Below are 20,817 nucleotides of genomic sequence, written 5' to 3' on the forward strand. Positions count from 1 at the left end.
GTAACACTAATGTTGAATCCACAAGCCTTGTAACCTGTTGCATTTGTTTAAGCGTCCACTTTTAATTAAAATTGACACTGTTGCACTCAGGTAAACATTAGTGGTACTTGAAAAGGGCACCTAATAAGTGATTTGTGGAAATTCAGTACATATAGTTGAACTCCTTTGAGAAGTTGCTTTGTTCTTGTCATAGTGCTTGAAGTTAATGGACAACTGAAATAGAATGGCTGTATGTGTCATACAGAGTGAAGAGGACTGACTTAAAGCCATTAGCGTCCAGAAAAGAAAGACAAAGGCAGAAATTACATTGCTTCCAGATGAATCCTAACTGTTCCCCAAATTCCTTGTGAGCATGACAGGCTATAGGAAGGCCATTAATCGGAAGGTCAGATAGAGCAATTTTAGTCAGATTTTGTTGATTGAAAAAGCACCAGGAAACTCTCTAGAATGTTACAGAATCTACAAAATACTTTTTAAAAACTGGTTTAATGGCTTGATGGCCTAAGTGACAATTCTACCTGTCATACTAAAAGGGAAAGTTAGCTTTCAACTCTGTGTATGGTAGAAGTGCTAGAAGGGCTGAGTTATGCTGCAGTTTGAAAAACCAGTTAATTGTTTTTTGTTTCTTCAGAATTCTTTAATGCAGTTAAAGCATAAACCTTAAAACTCCCTTCCATTACTACTGTTATTGAATTGATTTAATGTCACTCCTCAATAGCTTCTTTGCTCCTGAAGAGGTATTTTGGTAATAGATCTTTATCAGCATTTTCTCTTTAACAGTTTTAAAAAATAATAATTTGATAGTTAGCTCCCCCACATTCTAATATAGATTTTTAAATAAGCCTCATCAATCATACTTACTATAATATTAAGGTGCATTTCAAAACAGTCCACTCTTGACATCAAATACTAAATACAAAACATGTACTTGAATATATGCAACATGGAAAACTGCACTGTAGATCATTTGTGTGTTTGTGTGGAAAAACATGTCTCAAACCCTTCTCTTTGATTAGCAGATTTGTCAGCTAGAGCTTTTAGTACTGAAATCTGTACATAACCTCTTGTTTTTTGACTGTTCATTCCTCCCACTTCTCAGTCATTATAACAGCCTTTGTATTTGCTGGTCATCTGTATAAAGTTGGTTTGGTAGGAGGCACGGCTGTCTACTTCAGTTTGCCGGTCTTGAAATTCTGAAGTTAGACTAATGCTGAAATGACGATGGAGAGAGAAGGACTATCTTAAAATCCTCTTTTTGCTAACCAATAAAAGTTGCTCAGCCAAAAAATCTCATGTATTTATGGCCTCATGATTAACATAAAGCAGTGTTTTCTCTTAGGCCTTTTGTCAGCTTTGTTCTTCTGTCACTACTTTTCATTCTTTACTTGCCTCCTGTCAGTAAATCCACATGAACAATAACAGAAAGATCGTTCTGTTAGTATAATTAATACTGTAATGCATCTTTGCTTGAACTGACTTATCTGCTGCTTGAAGCTTGAATAAATGTCCATGAGTTGCGGTAAATCTGTTTCTCTGTAATGGAGCAAACCCCAAATACTGCATAGCAAAGAATCATTGAGCTAGAGTCACTACAGCTCTAATTCTTGTATCCTTGGGCTCTCAGTACATGTTGGATACCACTTGCAGTTTTTGGATGAGGAATTGGACAGGCTACAATAATAAGTGGTCTAGTTAGTGCTGGCTGCAGAATAACTCCTTGTACCAAACAAATGGTGTTTTGCTGTACGAGGGGGAAATGCTACTGTTTTAGATTAAAACCTTTCATTTTCCCATTTTGGTTGCAGACATTTTTCTGTACACTATGGAAGTACAGTTCTGAGGAAGGTAGAGCAGATGTGCATTCAGGCAGTGGTATTTTGTCATTTGACTTAGTGCAAGGAGAACTAGGTGACATTTTAAAGTTCGTGTTATGAAAGAGGTCAAATAAAATAATCTAATGATGCTTTTTAGCCTTGAAAATTAATTAACCTGTACTATGGGGTTTTTTAAGGGATAAGCTTTCTGAGACTTCTTTTCCATTTCATCATATTAGAATGTAAACAGTCTTCATAATTGTTAATCAGTCTGGTTTGTGGAGATTCTGACCCATTCAGGCCCAAAATAGAAAAAAAAAAAAAAAAAAAAAAAGCTGATGCAATGTTTACAGAAGTACTCCTGCTAAATTTTCTTACATTTGGTGATGTCATTCATTTGGATGAATTGTATTCATAGTATGTACAAACACCCTTTTTGAAGTGAGAGAAACTACCCTTTGTGCCACTCCTAAATAACCTAGCCATTTTTTAAACTGTGCATAAATATATATGACTTCACTGTTCATATAGCTTGTCATGAAAACTATCAGTATCAACTGTTCCCTTTATGCCTAGATATTATACAGTTGTCAAAGAAAAAAAATGCATTATTCCTTTCCCTTAATATTTACCAACTTAAGAGATTTTGATGTCTGTTGAACAATCTCAGAAGGAAATAAATGGCTACATAGGATGGAACTTCCAACTATAAGACTCACTGTCTTTTGTATTTCTTAGGCCGTTTTCCATCAGTGCAGTGAAATGGAGTACTAGTGCCCAATGTGTTGGAAACTACACTGCTTTTCACTTCTGTTTTGCTTTTTACTTTTTGCTCTTATTTATCCTAAATAAAATTATAACTTGTCCTGAAGAATTTATCAGTTAAATGTGGCATTGTAATCAATTTTATGAGTTTTTAAGCCAAAGTGAATATCAGATTGCAGCTGAGGGTACTCAGCACCATGTGGGTGTGGCCCACAGTGAAAGCTGACGTTTGAGGAATAAATATTGTATAATTGTTTTAAAGAGTTGTTAGGTTTCATTATGAGTATTTGGTTTAAACTGGTGGAAAATTATCATGGATAGAGTCATGCTTTTCACTCACAAGAAAGAAGAAACATTGCATTTTGTTTTTTTCAGGCAGTGTGTGAACAAAGTTCTATGGTAAATGTGACTGCTTTAACAAAAATCTGTTGCAAGGTACATGTGAGTATTTAATGCTTGTGAACACGGTCAGAAAGAACTGACTGAGACCCTCCTGTTGAGTCATGTGGTTCAGAAGGAGCCCCCATTTCATTCTAAACTCCTCGGAGGGGAGTTTAGATGCAGCTGGATCCAGATTTAGTCCCAGACTTGGTGAATGATTTATGTCTAAAGGATTATATATGCACATCCTTTTCTCTATATCACTTAGATAAGATTTCAATGTTTCAGTGTGTTTATTCCCAATTCACTTACCAAGTATTTGATACAGTAAGGATAATTTTAGCATTCCTACTCAGGTACTTATCCTAATAGGCAGCCCATTGCTGTTCAGGAGAACTTAATGGGCCCTGGGCTGTCCATAAGTATATGGAATGAGATGATTGAGTTGTAGTCGTATTTGTATACTGACTACTGATGTTAGCTTTGCTCAGATTTGGCTTGAGTAGGGTATTGACCAGCATTGTGGTTTGGAGCATGCCTTGCTCAAATTAGCCTTTGGATACTGTGTTGTTATGTCTCCCCTGAATCCACTTTAAGCTGGATGCAGACATCATTACCAAACCATCTATTAGGACCACCACTGGTGGTTATCACTTGTACAGGTTTACAGGAGAAAGAGTTCAGGTTGAGACAGAGAAGGAGAAGCACACTGTCACAAAAAGCATGGCAACAGGACAGGATGTACATTAGGATGCAGGATAAGATGACTGCCCTGGGAAAATAATATACTACAAGATGTATGTCCTGATTTTAGATAATGCTTTAATGAGAGTTTATAACTTGGAAAGCACTCCAAACCTATATATATTGCATTCAGAAAACAAGCCTGCAGGTTTCCTTGTGTTTTTCATTTTTACTGTCACGTGACAGCTTAACTTGTTACTACTTGATTATAATTAGGTACTTGATTTTCATCAACAATAATTTCTAAGTGGAGTACTTTATGTCTTTTTAAAGCAGGCTTAGCTTAATATTGTGTGATTTCAGCCAAGAACGTGAATTCCTCTGCCTCAGTTTATGTTTTCATACTATGAGTAATTTACCTAACTCAAATGTAATATTCATCACAAAAAAAAAAAAAAAAAGTAAAATTTTAAGCTCCTACTGATGCTAGGAGAAAATTGAACTTATCCCCCATACTATGTTACATTAACCTCTGAAATCTTGACTGTAACAGATGTTTCAGGCCTTGAAAAACCCACTGTTATCATTTATAACATCTCTTTTCTCTTATTAACAAGGCATGCATCTGTTTTAATTTCATTGAACAGTTCTAATTTCAAAGTCATGTGTTTTTTGGGTTTCTAACCCTGAAGAACTACCCAGGATTAATCAAAGCTTAGTCTGTGTAAGGAGTCTTTTGATTCTCTTCCTTTTACTGTCTTTAACTGGACATCGCCTGTGTAAGCAAAATCAATGTTAAATGTTGGGAAATTAACATAAAAGGTTCTGTCACCCAAATGAGGGTCCTGGAGAAACTGGAAAACTGCTTACATTTACTTCAACTTCTGCTTAGTGTGCTTCAGTCTGACAGGAGAGTTCTGGCAGCACCCAGACGTGTGCATGTAGGGTTGAGTTTCAGTTTTTCATTAAACCATTTTCCATGCAAAGTAAAGGTAGTCAAAAGAAACTGAACAGTAAAGTCTTACTGGAAAATTACTACTGAAAAATTGCTTGAATACCCTGTGTATTTAAAATGTATGAATCCTGATTGGTTTCCATTTATGTGCTGGAGACTGAGGCTCTTGTAAGGACACCAGTGGAAAAATGACTCAGGGTTATAAAGAAAAAAAATTATAGAAACCATTTTAAAGGATGTTTTAGTGAGGGAAAGGTATGAGGAGGGAAATTCATTGTAGAATCTGCCATGGGCAAGCAAGAGATTTGGAAGGGAAAAGGAAAAAACACATTTAAAAAAATGAGTGTGGACTGTTAGTGAAAAAATGTTGGCTACTCAAAAGTATGTATCTGAGGGAGAACTGACCCATGAGGCCTGAGCTTAGAAAGAGGTTCAGGAAAGAGAAATGGATGTGGACTCTTCTGCTCACCCAAAAAGAACTGTATGTGGAAATCTTGTAAAAACTCCCATGTTTGCTGGTTTTGCTATTATATGTATGACTGACTTCCAAACTGGTGAAGGCATGGATGTATGGCAAGTCAGTACATATCCTGGAGGGAAATCTGGTAGTCTAACATGGGTCTTGATAATGAGAACAGAATCACACAGAATGTGCTGAGTTGGAAGGGATCCATGAGGATCATCAAGTCCAGCTCCTGGCCCTGCGAAGCACCATCCCCACCATGTGCCTGAGAGCATTGTCCAAGCACTTCTTGAACTCTGTCAGGCTGGTGCTGTGACCACTGGCCTGGGGAGCTGTTTCAGTGCCCATCCACTCTCTGGGTGAAGCATCTTTTTCTGATATCCAGCTTAAACCTCCCCTAACACAACTTCAGGCCTTAGGTCTTGGCCATCAGAGCGAATAAATCAGTGTCTGCTGCTCCTCTTCCCCTCCCGAGGAAGTTGCGACTGCAGTGAGCTCTGCCCTCAGTCTCCTCCAGGCTGAACAGACCCAGGGCCCTCAGCTGCTCCTCACACGGCCTCAAGGCGCTTCACCCTCTTTGTTGTCCTCCTCTGGACACTCTCTAACAGTTCAATGTCTTTCATACATTATGGTGCCCAAAACTGCCCCCAGCATTTGAGGTGAGGCTGCCCCAGAGCAGAGCGGGACAATCCTCTCCATTGCCTGGCTGGCCATGCTGTTCCTGATGTCCCCAGGACATGGTTGGGCCTTCCTGGCTCCCAGGGCACTGCTGATTCATATTCCACTTTCTGTTGACCAGGACCCCCAGGTCACTTTCCCCTTTCCAGCACTGCTTTCCAGCATCTTGTTCTCCAGCCTGTATGTGCATCTAGGATTGCCCCATTGCTATTCTCAGAGGGTTGTATGGAAAGGGAGAGAGAGATGAAGACTGCCTGAGAAGTGTGACACAGAGGGGACAGAGAGTGGCCCTTTTCTCAGAAATCTGTACCCTGAGGTGCAAACCACAGCAAAACACTCTAGGGAATGTTTGGCAAGTGGGGTCCTACATATTTCTAAGTATTACGAGTTTTGAAAGAGTTGAGAGGTTAAAAGATTTCCCTTGAGTGGTCATTAGATACTGATTGCCTGAGATATGGGGTTTTTTAAGCCATTTTTTCTGTGAGGTATTCTAATTGGGCAATGTCTTCATTCTCTAGCAATAATATCTTGTGTATTTGGCTATTTTGTATTTTTCACAGAAGTGCCTGCTTGTTACACACATTTTCCTTTTCCCAGAAACCCTTGTGATATAATTAAGTAGAAGTTTGTCTTTTCTGATATGACTGAGAACTGAGCCTGAATCCCCTCCCATGGAGAACATCTTTTTTCATTCCATAAGACAAGTCAGTGGACAATCATCATATGAACTTTATTCTAAACATTCTGCCCTACTGCAGCAGCAGTGGTGGAACCCATTAAGTAATTTCTTAGCTTAATCAGCATTGTATCTGTTTTATAAACAGACATATTCTTTTCGGTTAATGAAAGGCTACATTCCAAGGTGTGGAAATGTGAGCAATGTTACAGAACAGATATGCATGTAAGTTTAAAAGATATGCTTTCTGAAATGCACAGTTACAAGTTTGCTGCATTATACAAAAAGTGATAGAAATAAATTTGTGTACTGCTCTTCATGGATTTTTTGTTTTGGTTTTGTTTTTCCTGAATGATATAAATTCATATGGATAGAAATTACATATGTAGTTAAAATCGTCTTTTCATTTGTTGCATCTGTCCATGAATTCATATATGTGTTTTGGGAGAAAGAGCAAAAAAGTAAGAAACATTTGTACATGAGTACTTGAATATAATACATATTGAGCAATGGCCAAGGTGGCAAAGTTTATACTCAGACTTCTAAAATTGCTCGAGGCTTATCTTGACTCTGATGCTGAAACCTGTTATCAGTTCCCACTGCCTTCAGGGAGAGCAAAATTAAATTAATACTGAAAGTTTTTGAAAATTAGACAAAATCTTTGCTGAACTGGAATTGAATAGCCTGACCTGGTTCTAATATGATATTATTGAAAATATAGGTAAGCAAAATTTTGTTAATATTCAAAACTTGCCTAATATTTTACTATTCTTTTGTCTTCTTTTGAAAATCCTACTGCCTGCTGGTGGGAATCTGAACCTGCTTGTGCTGCTTAGAATGAGATTATTCCAGTAGTGTGCTTGTCTTATTGGAATGACTCTTGAAAGAGCCAAACTGCTACTGAAGATGCTCAACTGTCATGCTGCTGAATTGCTCTCTTGGATATATTTCTTAAAAATCTCTGCAAGCATCTCAGGAGTGAAAAGTTTTGAGAGATATTACAATTACTATGTAATAAATGATTCTGTTATATCAATATCTTGCTATGGAAAGTAAGCTACTTTGGGGGAATGAACTAGAGAAGTGTTTTGCTCAAGCTGTGTATTTAAAGTAGAGTTATTCATAGTGCCCTTGTTTTGCCAGATTCAAACAATGACTCAAGAATCATAGATGTTTAAACAGCCTGAAGCTTTTTTTTTCAGAAGTATGCAATGACATTTGTTCTTTTTCTCAGTGGCTTTCTTGAGACTGTTCTTATTTAGGATACTGTGTTTAGAAATATTAAAGACTTCTAATTCTAATACAAGAATTTAGATTATTAGCTTGAATGTAAAGCAGAGAAAGGTGATGGATAACAAAGATGCCCAATTCTTGGGCTGACGAGTTGATTTCAGCAGTGCTGGTTTCAGAAGTTGTCAGCAAATTCTGCCAGAATTAAGATGCTCTGTTTTCTTCACCTAGGATATGTTTCTGGTGAATTTCTCAGACTGAAGTTTCAGGGCCTTGTACACTAAACTTAGGGTTCATCTAGTTTGGCTGTTTTTAGACAGGTTAAAAGTATTGTAATCAAAGTGAAAAGCATGAACTCATAGACCTTAGTTTAGGAAAAAGCTCTCCCTTAATCCAGAAATGTACATGAGAATTGATAGCATCAGTACATCTTATCTTATCCGAGACCTGAATCTTGCCCACTCTTATGTACCCTCATAAAATGTTCGTATTCCTATTGACATTGCAAAGTAGGTGTCTCTTTGCAGGATCTAGACCTTATTGTAGCTGTGGAAGTTACCTTTCTCTGGGTTAAATATTCCATTCAGTTTTTTATGGCTGGCAGACTCTCAACTTAGCTGATTACAGACAGAAGTTACACAAAGTGTTTATTTATTTACCTTTAAAATACTGTTTTGTGGTTTTAAAACTTCTATCTTTGTAATTTTTCCTTGGTATAGTTAAGACTGTTTCTTATGTGGAAGAGTACCTAGTAGTGCTTAGTATAAAAACATGTGGATGTTTTGTAGAGGAAGTGACATCCACTCTTATTTACTGGAGCTTTAATTTGCAAAGACCAAATATTTACAGGCACATTTGTCAGAAATTGCTTCACAAATATATTTTTTTCCTCTGCTGTGCTAGAGTTCTTTTTTTTTTAGCTGTAAATAAAATAGGATTAAAAAAGTTTCACTCACAATTAAAGGTTAAAATTTGTGATCAGTTTTATATTCTACAGTAAAGTTCTCTAGCTGTGTTAGTGAAGTTTTGGAGTTAATCATGAGTACTCTGCCTGAGCTGACCTGAAATTGAATATACTATGGCTGAGTTTATATAGTTCTGTGTTGTGTGGCTTTGCTTGGATTATTTGTGCTGGATTTGGAATCCCTGTATTGCAATGTTTCAGACTTTTCTCCTCCCCATCGAAACTTCATTTTCTGTTTCATAATGTCTGTCATTTTGCTTTATCTGGGTTACTTTGTTTCCTTGGGTAATAAAGGGATGAGCTGGATAATGAGCTAGTATTTTCAGTATTGTTCCCTCTTCCCTTTTCACCATAGCAGGATTCCTTACTTTCTTTAGTGGTCACTGACAGTGTGGTGAGCAGCCCATGGTACTGAAGCTGTATTCTGTCAGTACTCCTGGGGCATTTAGACTCTGCAGTGTGCAGGCTGAACTGGTTCTTCCAGTTCATGATCCTTCACTCATTCCTGTAGTGTTTTAAGTGATTCAGTATTGTACTGGAGCTTCAGTAAGTATACTTAAATCCTTTCATCAGCTACTCAGAAGTGTCTTATAATGTGACAGGTACAGGTGCAAATGTCTTCACTCATATATAATTCCACTTACAGATCAATAACTATCTTACATATTAGAGCTATGATAGACTTCCTTGGAAAATTGCATTCACCAGTGAGGTGCAGTGGGGAGTATAGAAGGATATAAAGCAGGTAGCTTTTAATACAGAATTTTCTTTTAAGAGAGAAATGATCTGTTGTTTAATTCTATAATGAGATGGGTAGGCAAACAAGTTACTGCATCCATAAAGCAAAAATATGAACTAGCAGCACCATGCTGCAAACTGCAGCCTCGACTGCTCTTAACTCTAGGTAAATATAACATATTCCTCAGTAATGTGGTAACAATGGAGGAATTAGCACAGAGAAGCTGTAGTGTGTAATAACCCTCTCCAGCTCCAGCTTACTGCATCCATGTGTTTACTTGTCCACATTGTAATTGTTTGCTATACCTGAATTTTTTTTTCTCTTGGTTTGTGATTAGGTAATTTCTGTAATGGCTCCTTGTTATTGTGGAAGAGCTGCACAACAGCCTTTGTATTCCATTCTGCTTCTGAAGCATTTGTTTCTGAAGCATTTCTGAAGCATCACATTATTTTTCTAAGCAAATAAATAATGTTTATTAACAGTGTAATCACAGTGACTACTGTGGTGAGCTTATTTTGGGCATGGCTTTAGGAAGAGGTTTAAGGGAACCCAGAGGGTGGTTGGGCACTGGAACAGGATTCCTAGGGCAGTGGTCACAGAACCAGCCTGACAGAGTTTAAAAAGTGTTTGGGCAATGCTCTCAGGCACAGGGACTCTTGGGAATGGAGCTGTGCTGGGCCAGGAGTTGGAACTGATGATTCTCATGGTCCCTTCTGATGCGGCACATTCCACAGTTCTGTGATTTGTTGACTATCCTGCTCTGTACATGTTTTGGAACATGTGTGCTCACACCCAGAATGACACAGGACAGGGAGTCTCTTTTACTTTCCTCATCCAAATTGTATCAGGATGGGGCCAGCTTTCTGCTCTGACTTCTGTCATGCAAAGTGTGTATTCTTATTCACACTGCCTTTATGCCTCCAAGGGAGATTATTTTCCCTTGGTTTTGAACCAGACTTTGAATCTGGGATAGAAGCATGAGGAAGCTTGGATGTTCCGTTTGTAAATTAAAGATCACTAGTCTAATGTGGGGTTATCCTGTAATTATGCATTGACATAGAGAGGGAGGAACAGATCCTGTTCTGCTTCTGAACTTTGCATTGATTTTTGTGTGGGCCTTCTGTTCTACCCTCTAAAAATATACAGACTTCCCCACTTTGGATCCTAGCCCCAAAGTATTCTGGGCATTTTTCAGGTACAGAATTATGGGCATACACATGCAACATGTGAGATTTTGTGAATAGTTGTTCATAAAACTTAGGCAGTATTGCATGTGTGTATGTAAATTGTATAGATTTTGAATCCAAGTGATACACAAACTGTCAGTGAATGGGTTGCAGAACCTCCTGTCATTTATTTTTATAGCTAATGGCTTTTTTTATATTCCATTTTCTACAATTTTTCATTAAGCAGTGCATGTAAAGTGCTTCAACTTGACTTTGATGCACATTCAGTATCAGAAGGAAAGATCAGGCCTTTTATCTCTAAACTACAGATCAATTACCTTTCTAAACACTTACCTCATAATTTTCCTTTAAATAAAAAAGAAAAAAAAAGGTACTACAATCAGCTGTATTAAAGACAAGGAAAATGAAAGTGGTTGGAAAAAATGGAAGCATCACAGAAGATAAGATATAAGGGACCATGGACCTGCCATTATAGGATTAGATACTGGTGCACAATTATCCCATAGAGTGTAAAAGAAAAAAATAGTACCTTAACATTTGGAAGTAAAAAAATCCATAATTTCTTGAAGCAAGAAGTTAGCTGGCTTGCTAATGAATTAAATCTGTGACAGCTTTTAAGTGAAGCACAGCTGCTGAGTTGTCAGAGCAGGTGACTTTATCATCAGCAGATTTTGATGGTATTATGCTTAGGATGAAATAACCACTTGTTTCAAAAAACAGTCTCTAATATCCTATCTGAAGGTCAGTCTCATAGATTTCATTCCTTAATATTCTAGCTGACATTCCCATTTTCTGAAGTATGAGTCTTTAGATACATAAGTCTTGGATATTGTAGTATCAAAAAGGCTACTACGTGCAGCATTGCAATTAGGTAGAGAAAATCCTCTTACTACTACATCTATGAACTGTAAACCAAAAGTTCCAATTTTTGTTGTTTATACATTTTTACTGGGGCTCTCATAATAGTACAGTCAGGTTCTAAATAGGAGTGCTTTTGGATTCAGCACTATAAGACTTTAAAAAAATAATTCAATAGAAATAGCATTGGAGTTCAGTGTAGATAAAATACTAACATCCTCTTACACAGCTGTTGGCAGCGTAGGTTCAACTTAGGAGATATTTTTTCTTTTGAAGTGACATGACATTGAATTATTATTTCAGAAAGGCAGAAAAGAGACTGTTATTTTATTCATTTATATTCCAACTGTATTAAACATGCTAGTTTAAAACAGAAGACACCCCCTCTTCGAAACTAACAAAATAGTCAAATGCAGAAGAAGCTATTCAAAATTGTCTTTTAATAAAAGTTTAAAGTCTTCAAAATATATTTGCCCCTGGAGCAAACTTTTTTCATTTAATATTGTGTCTGTTAATTAGTGCTTCAAATTTGCAAATTCTTTATTGGTTTATATCAATGTAATACCCAAAGCTCATCTCATTGCCAGCTTTGAATGAAATATGATCCTGTTTATTCTATTAAAACGAGGGCTTGAAATTGTTACCCAAATGCCACAGGAATTCTTGCCATTTTCTCATCAAATTCCTCATCAGATTTTTTGTTAAAGTCACATTGTTTTAGATTTTGAGCCTTGGCATTTAAATGAAATTCAATGTGCCCCACTGGAGAAAACATCTGCAGGGACATATTATGTACAATATCCATTCCAATCAAGCAGGAGTGCACTGTGTGACTGAATGAGGAGCTTATTCTTTCTCCACTTAGGTTTACCCTGATGTGGCTATTGAATCGGTCTTTGACAAGGAATGTTTAGAAAATTAAACTAGCAGAACAGCAATGTTGTTTTTTTAAATACTCAGAGCAAATACTTCCAGTTGCACAATATTAATTTAAGAATGACATTTTGAAAAAGAACCTGGAGGAGTTTGGTGCAAAATTCCCTCAGAAATTCAATGGAACTTGGGAATTGGAGCCTTCAGGTAATTCAGTCTTGGTAAATCTCTTTGAGTGATTATTATTAAACATTTTCTTTGAATATAAAATTGTGATCTACTGAATCTGAAGGGAGTAGAGAAGTGTTGGGGGTGAATGAAAAGAAAGGAAAAAAAAAATAAGTTCTGTAATACAATAAAACATATTAAAAGGTTGCAGAAATTATTGAAGCATGGGGTTAACAATCAGAAGAGATGGTCTGGAACAGGCACTTTTTTTTGGAGCATCTGCCTCACACACTAAGAGTGTCTCCTCCAGTTGGTGGGCAAAAAAAGGCACTGTGGAGGAGCAAGCTCTCTACAGCCAATGTGAGTGTTTGTGGAACTTGCTCCTTTTTCCAGTGTAGAATTCTGACCAAAAATTAAAAAAGTCTCTATAAAATGTTTTCATGGTGACAGAGTCCTCTGCCATCCTTTGAAATACTTCTTTTACAAGCACAGAACCTGCCTGTAGCATCTTTTCTGCTGCAGACCTGTGAATAAGAGCTATTCTTATGAGCTTTTCAACTGTTTTTTAAAAACTAAGAGATGTGGCGGTAGAGGCAAGGGGGTCACTCCAGAGAATTACTAGAATTTATCTGTCTTTGGCACTACAGGCCATGAGGACCACATCAAGGATACCAGGTCCAATTTTTGTGCCCCACAATACAGGAAGGACATTGATAAACGTTGATAAGCATTGATAAATCAGAGGTTTAGCAGAATGGAGCCAGGCTGTTGAAAGTGGGGTGTGGGGAGAGGGGGAGAAACAATGGGCATAAATTGGAGAAAAAAATAGAATTTCTGGCTGGATGTAAGAGTTTCCTCTTGAGGCATTGGGATAGATGATGCAGAAAGACTGGGCAGTCTCCATCTATGGAAGTTTTTAATGTCGAGTTAGATGAAGCCCTGGTTAACTTAATCTGACTTCAAAGCTCTCTTTGTTGTGAGCTTAAGTTTGGGTTAGAGACATTCTGAGGTTTCTTTCAACCTGAATTTTCCTATGATACAATTGGATTTGTAGAGGAAGTTTCACGTTTTTATTTAAAATCTTTCTCACTCCTTTCTTGTCCTTATTCTACCTGTTTATCTCAGTTTATTATTTAGAGTTATGTCAATGGATCTTCCAGTGCTGTATAGTTCCTTTCAAGAGCACTTCTGGAGGAACTGATTAGTAATGAAAAACAAGACAAAAAAACCCCACCCAAAACCAAGCAAATAAACAAACAAAAAAACACCACCACCAAAAATCACAACAAATCAGAAAATACAGCCAGCAAAAGTTGTCCAATAGGGTTATCAGAGAGAGGGAATTCAGTCAGTAGGGTACAGAGAAAAAAGAAAAAAAATATAATGATAATGAGACACTAAATTTATGGTAGAGTTCCAATTCTGTGTGTAACTTTGTTTACAAAATATGCCTATTTGATAAAAGTAGGCACATTAAAGCTTATGAACATATGATTAACTCAAGGAGTGCAGCTCTAAGCTTCTCAGATTCATGTCTGCTTCCTTCAAGTTTGATGAGACAAGAGAGTTGCACACTGAATTTGGAATTCAGGAAAGCTGTATACCAACAGAAAAGTTGTTACTGAAAAATATTCTCCTTGAAATCTCTTGCATTTGATACTCAGAAAGTATTCATGTAATGTTATCAGCTGATTCTAGCTGTCAGAGGAGCCATGAAGTAAACAAACACTTTCTTAGAAATTAGCTAGATCAGTTAGAAATTGGGTAGATCAAATCCCACTACAATGAATAGTATGTGCTAATAGAAAATAACTCTGGTGCATCCTATAGCTAACTGCACGAAAAGAGTAATTTTAAGCACAAATTGCAACATATGATCTTAAGAAGTATTCTTCAAATTCTTTTTTTTCTGATTTGAAAGAATTTGCAAACTCTAACTGCTTTCAATCTATTGCGCAGTGACGTTTTTTACTAACTGTGGCTCCCTATCTTATCACAAGAAGTGGAATTTTTTTTCTTTCATAATACAGCTACATTGAGTAGAAATGGATGATGAAAAGGAAGTGTGAGTTATTCTAGCACCTGATAAGTAAGGGAAGTTGTTTGGGGCTTTTTGGTTCCCAGGAAAGGATTGAAAAAAACTGATCAGAAGTGATGTTCCATACTTATTCTACATGACCATTAAGGGAAAGTTGTGCTATTTGGAGGGTGCAGTGATAGTAGTTCTTTAAAGAGAAATGTGAACCCTACAATAAGTCTGTGAATATTTTGTTCATAGTAGGACAAAAAGGAGAAGCATCAATTAAAACATCACCATGCTGGTTCAACAATTCAGTTCACTTCTGCTGGTAAGAAAGGACATTGCCTGATGACATGGTAAGTACGTACAGCAAGGCTATATGATTTCTTTTTTCATGATGTTTCAGCCTTTGCTGTATTCTTCAATAGTACTGGAAAAATGTAGTGCTAAAATAGGTGCATATTCTTTGTTTTTTTCTGTCTGTGATTCCCCATTACATTTGCAGAGATGACATGTCAAAGACAAATTTCTGAACTGCTTCTTCAGCAATCTCAAATGGTCTCTGAATTTCAGGCTCAGATGCTTTCTAGCTCAAGCATAATTATCATGAATAACACTTTCAGTAGGTCTAACTCTGCTTTCACTTACAGCCAGGTAATCTCCTTATCTTTTGTAGGCAGAATACAGGAAATTCTTTTCCTCATGGAATGATTCAATTTGGGGTTTGCATTTGTGTTATAAAACTAATTCTTCATAATGCATGTGTTGAATTTGTCCTGATTTTCTTTAGCTACTGTCTCTGCAAGGCTGACATAAGTAAAAATAGTATTTTAATAGTTATTTATTTTTATTTGTTCATGGGTTAATAGATATGATTCTGAAGATGTGAACTCTTATGTGAGGAGCAGACTTATTAAATAAGCAATCACTATTTTTGCAGGCAGAGTACATGTTCAAAACAGAAAGCTGCTAATACCACAGAGATAAAAGGATCATTTGCACTAATTTATGAAGCTAATTATAAAATGAACTGAGTGTATTAAGCAGTTGGTGATATTCTGCTAAGCAGGAACTGAAACAGTTAGAAACTTTGTCAATCTTATTTTTGTTATTGCCATGACATGACTTGTATTGTGAGTTTCCTACAGTAACAGCCTTTTCATAAACACTGACAGCTTAAGCAGTTCAATAAACAAGAAATGGGAATGCTCACAATATCCAGGCAGATTCTGCTTTATATCATAATGTTCTCTTAATGAATTAATGAGAATGAAAGACACAGTATATGAAGACCCCCCGGCTGTAAATATTAGAGGTATAAAAATGTTTTAAATAGTTAGTATGTGCTAATTATTAAGAACAGTGGGGATTTATCTGAATTTATAGAAAATTTTAAAAAATACTAAAGTTCAACTTCAGAAGATTCAGAAGATTCTGCAGTGGAAAAATGTGTTTTTACTAAAATAGTGTAAATAAAAATACCAACGAATGGTTGTTTTATATTGCCCAGAGTCTGTATGAGATGCAGAGGCAATGCATTTCAGCATTAGATTTGTTGGTAAAACCATCAGCAAAGAGGAAGCAAAATGTTTCAAGATAAATGCAGAAGTTTTTAAGAGGCAAGCCAAATAAGACCACCTAAATCCTTTAAAGCTCGATTTAGGGTTGCTTTCTAACATGACAGAAATGTGTGTATTGAACCCATTTTGTCTCTAGAAGCCAGTGGGAATGAGACATGCAAAATAAATGAGACTTTGTGAGTGTCCCAGGCAGATCTGTGGAAATTCTTTCTCACATTGAAGAGTGCATAGTACAGGTGATGTGGGAGCTGCTTCCCAGGCAGTAATGGAGCTGTAATCTGTGCCTATGAGCTTCTATTCACTGTGCATGTTCTGGTGCACTGACAACACCTGCACGATCCTCACAGGAAATAAAACCTGTAGATCTGGAATGAAGTTGTATGGCCAAGATCAGCATGGAAAGATTAGGTAGGGGTAGGTAACCTGTGCAGTTAGCTAAGGGCATGTGTTGGTTTTCAGTGCCAGAGGGAGTGAGACTATACAGCAGAAAGTTTTGAGGTAAGATGAGAGAGGAAGTGATAGTAGTTTATCTGATTTAGTGCTGCTCATGACAGTAGCTGACTGAAATAAATTTAGGAATCCCTGCTATCAAACATAAAACTCAGTGAGATGAAATCCTGTTTGTCTGGATTCAGTAGTATCTTCAATAGCCTTTGTAGATTTGTTTTCCATTCACTTTTCATTCCTTCTTTTCTTGAACTTTAATTTCCTGCACCTTCTTGCTAAAAACTGGCTACTCTGTCAGTGACGAGTCATGGTGGTAAAGAGAGAGCACAGGAGCAGAATCTAAATAGAAAAGTCAGTTCTTTTTCCAGCCCAGTCCATTTCCCACCCTGGAAGATTGAAAGGAATAGCCTCTCTGATACCCTTTGAACATCTTGTCAGCTGACATGATTTGAAGCAACCCTGAAACTACTCGGCTTTGTTTTGTGGTCAAAGCTGAACAATGTCAAGAAAGAAAAGTGTTCAAAAGTGGACATTTGGATTTTATGACACCATGCAACACTCACTACATAGCAAATACAACATGCCAAATCAGTATTTCTAAGAGTATCTTTACAAGAAATTGAAAATAGAGTATATTCAAATTTATTTTTAAAAAAAATTGGTGATGATTTCCCACTAGCTTTCAGAAAGAGAGGTATCCCTATGTTTTCATTATGTCTTTGAAGGTCTCTCCTTAACATTTAATGCTGACTAGTGGAGCAGTCATTCCCTTTCTATGTTAAATCATTAACTGATGATATCCAGTTCATAGTTTCAAGGGCATTTAATATTTTTTGCCTTTTTTCAATTTGTAGAATAGTTCCTCCCCCTGGCAATTCCCACACATTTTTATTGCATACTCAGTGGCCTCAATTGAAATGTCTTCTGTGAACTTGAGCATCTTTATGGATCAAACCATGACTTTCAGAAATAGTTACAATTTTAGGGATTAGTGCTTTTCAGTGCATAGAATACATTTTGTAAGTTATGTATTGTGAGAGTTGCTGGTATCTTCTTAGAAGCAGTTGCTTCAGATCAAACCGTTTCCCACTCTGTTGTCCTTTACCATATCAAATAACAATTGAAACAGAAGCAGCAGCCAATGAACATGGATCAATGATATCTTCAGCCACTGCATTTGTGTAAGTTTAATCCATTTATGTGAAAATCAAGTTACTGCTGGCCTGCTTTTTCTTTACTGCAAACAATTGATAACGTTACTTCAGAAGAAATTAATCCAGAGAATTAATTAGCAGAATCTAGTATCCAATAAATGTAGTCTTGAGAAAGATTTCATGGGTGGTCAGTTGTGACACTAAATGGAAGGTAGAAAGTAAGCACTGCTAGCTGTTTTCCATACTCAAACAAAGTGTCACGAAAGGAGCAAATAGTGTGACATTGACTTTGGAGAGAAGTAAATAGGTCAGTTCTTGTATCTGTCATAGAAAAGCTTTGAGAAAAAAAAATTAAGTTTTTGGCTTAGACACATATTTAAAGGGTTAAGTTTTCGGATGAAATACTTTGAAAAGCAAAAAGAGTAAAAGATTGTTTCCAGACCATTGAGACCAATGAGATTGATACCTCAGATGCTGCAGTGGCACTTTAGGATCAAATTCAGCCCAAGTCAGTAGGAGAAAAATTAGTTAATGTTTCATCATTCCTGTGTCTTTTAGTAGGTTAAGATTTTGCAGTTTACAGGCATGGACCTTACATCTGATTAGTAAATGCATTTGGCTGATGAGTGGTAGCCTCCATATTTGCTGTATTTGAATTTTTGATTTTAAGTCCAGCCCCCTTTTTTAAAAAAACATAATTTTATTGTTACTCTTGAATAGTTGCACTTAAAAATAAAAATGGAGATCAGGATGCTATTTCATGAGGGCTCCGTGTGTGTACAGCCAAGTACTTTAAGCCAGATTTTCAAAGGTATTTAAGAGTCTGAACTTTCAGAGAGATGTCTAAGAGGATCTCTGAGAGACAGTCTGCATGTTTAAGCAGCTAAATGACTTTAAATATCTCAGATTATTTTGGAAAGGTTTAAGCAAGTGTTTAAGCAACTTCTTGAAACAGGGTTTTAGTAAGAGTGAAGATCTCTTAAAATCCTGAGTAAGTTATATCTTTCTGGGGATGGGAGTTTTTCGTGCAACTCCCAAACATGGAAGATGCTTCTAAAAATAGCTTGTGTTTCATTTAAAAACTCTTTAAAACCTGGCTTTTACTGCTTACTCTAGTAGATGTGACTCAAAGGAAGAAGAAACCACTTTCCAGTTAGAAATTCTATTTTAAGCTGTATCTCTCTTGACCCATAGGCCTACATATCTCTGACTTAACTCTGTGGGCTGTAGCTTGTTACAGAGAATGATTCTGCTTTTGGCAGCTGTGCTCATTCAGCATGTTTGCTAACTTAGCAGGAAAGTGCTTCTGTATTTGCTTTGTCTTGGTTTCTGAGCAGTGACTTATTTACTGAAACATTTCTTTTTCTCTTTTTTTGCTTATTGGAATTGATTGTGTGAGTGAAATTCAGGATGTTGTGACTGCAGGATTGTATGCTGTCAGTTTTTCTAGAAGGCTTTATGTGCTTGTAGACCTTGTGTTTCACTCATTACTCTGACTAAAGTGAAGAATAACAGATATAGGGAAACATGCTCTATCAATAATCACATTAGAAATCTTTTTGGTGCAGTCTTACTGGTAAAATCAGGGCTTTTTAAAAGATGTATATTTTTTAATGTGTTTAAATTAGTAGTTGCTTTTTTCAGATAAAACCCCTGAGGCATGTGTAAAACTAGTGGCTACATAAAGCTGAAGAATCAGATGTCTGCTGGGCAAATTGACAGAACTCATTAATCTTAGACGCAGTGTACTATGGAGTCTGTCCTTTCATGCACCTGCCCATGCCTAAAGTAATTACATGATGGCACTATTAATACTGAAGAGCTTGAGTGGGAATAGGGTTATCTTCTCTTCCTAGTAATTGATTGCTAGCTGATTAGTGGACAACATTTCTCCTACAGTATAATTGCCTTTCTGCTATTGTAGCCTCTCTAACCTGGGGTTAGGCCATCTTACTGGTTTTGAGACCCTAACAATAGCACCACAGCCCTCAAAGTAATGAACTGGAACTCAGTCACTGTGAATTCCCCAAACAGAAGATGACTAGTTAAATGTATTTCAATGATAGCATATTTTACAGCAATCAGACAACAGAAGATTTGTTACCTTCCCTCCTGCCTTCTTTTTCAATGAAGATATTTTCAAACCCTCTGATTCCTGTGTGGAAAAGCAGGCAGTTGACTTTTATTAAATCACATCTGTTGCCTGTATAAAGTTATTATCTAAAATGTATCAGAACTGTGTAATAAGTTTGTATATTCTTCTGTGATCCTATAGAAATAGAAATGTATACATTTGCTTCTTTAGAAGCAAGCTGGTAATAAAGGAGCATATGAATTCTGCAGTGAGGTCTCAGACATCTGCTGGTGTCTAAAGATGATTATGTTCTCATATTTTGAAAGGTGACTCTGTGTTATTTTTGTTGAAAGCTGGTAGATATCAGGCTGCTACTCGGTTAGATCTGGCATAGGAAGCACCTTTTGCTACAAAGCTGCCTGGAGAGAGCAGATGATTTCCAGGGCTACATAGAGCTGCATCAATTCTCCTGCCCTGTGACTCTTTGTGCCAGCTGCACTGGCTAGGGGATGCAGGGACCTGCTGAGCAACTACTTGGTGTGCAGGTTCATGAAGGTGGAGATGAAAGATTACACTGCAGGAGATGTGACAGATATGAATCTTAGGAGGAAGACATGAAATATATGATAATTTTCACCCCCCAGCTTTCTGATGACCTGGGAAATAGCTCTTATCTTGCATCACTCCTCCATCTTGCTATGTTTTTGTTTTCTATAACTGCACTAAACCAGAGTCATAAAAATCTCTGAGCTTTCTTGCACTGGTACTGGACACAGATGGGATGGAGTAGGACAGCAAAGAAATCTCTAATCTCTAGGTTAATGCTGTTCCATATACTTCCTCACTTGGTTATCCACTGTACCATTCTATGGTACACCCAAAAGGCTAATTTTATTAACATTTTCTAAAGACTTCTGATTGGTCCTGTTCAGTACAAGTGCTTAGCTTAATCACTGAAGCGGGTGTCTAAATTTAAATAATGTAACCAGTTCCCTAGATCCCCATTTCCAAAGGTATTTGTAATATTATTCAATATTATGTCCAGTATTCTGTCTATGAATCCAGCCAGAGGCACATTTCTAGGAGGAAAGTTAAAGAAAACACAGT

General features: G+C 36.9%; 1 long non-coding RNA gene across 2 annotated transcripts in view; it reads left to right on the forward strand.

The window, feature by feature from the left end:
- LOC147651654 (uncharacterized) overlaps positions 1-20,817 on the forward strand; it is a 175,593-nt gene that overhangs the window by 74,492 nt on the left and 80,284 nt on the right. The window contains exon 3 of one of the 2 annotated variants that reach the window (XR_015273657.1): positions 14,714-14,811. The exons of the other annotated variant lie outside the window; for it this stretch is intronic. This is a non-coding gene — a long non-coding RNA (uncharacterized LOC147651654). The remainder of the gene's footprint in view (positions 1-14,713; positions 14,812-20,817) is intronic. 2 annotated transcript variants of the gene reach the window in all.

Source organism: Cyanistes caeruleus, chromosome 9 (assembly GCF_971803275.1).
Source record: "Cyanistes caeruleus chromosome 9, bCyaCae1.hap1.1, whole genome shotgun sequence".
Taxonomy (NCBI): domain Eukaryota; kingdom Metazoa; phylum Chordata; class Aves; order Passeriformes; family Paridae; genus Cyanistes; species Cyanistes caeruleus.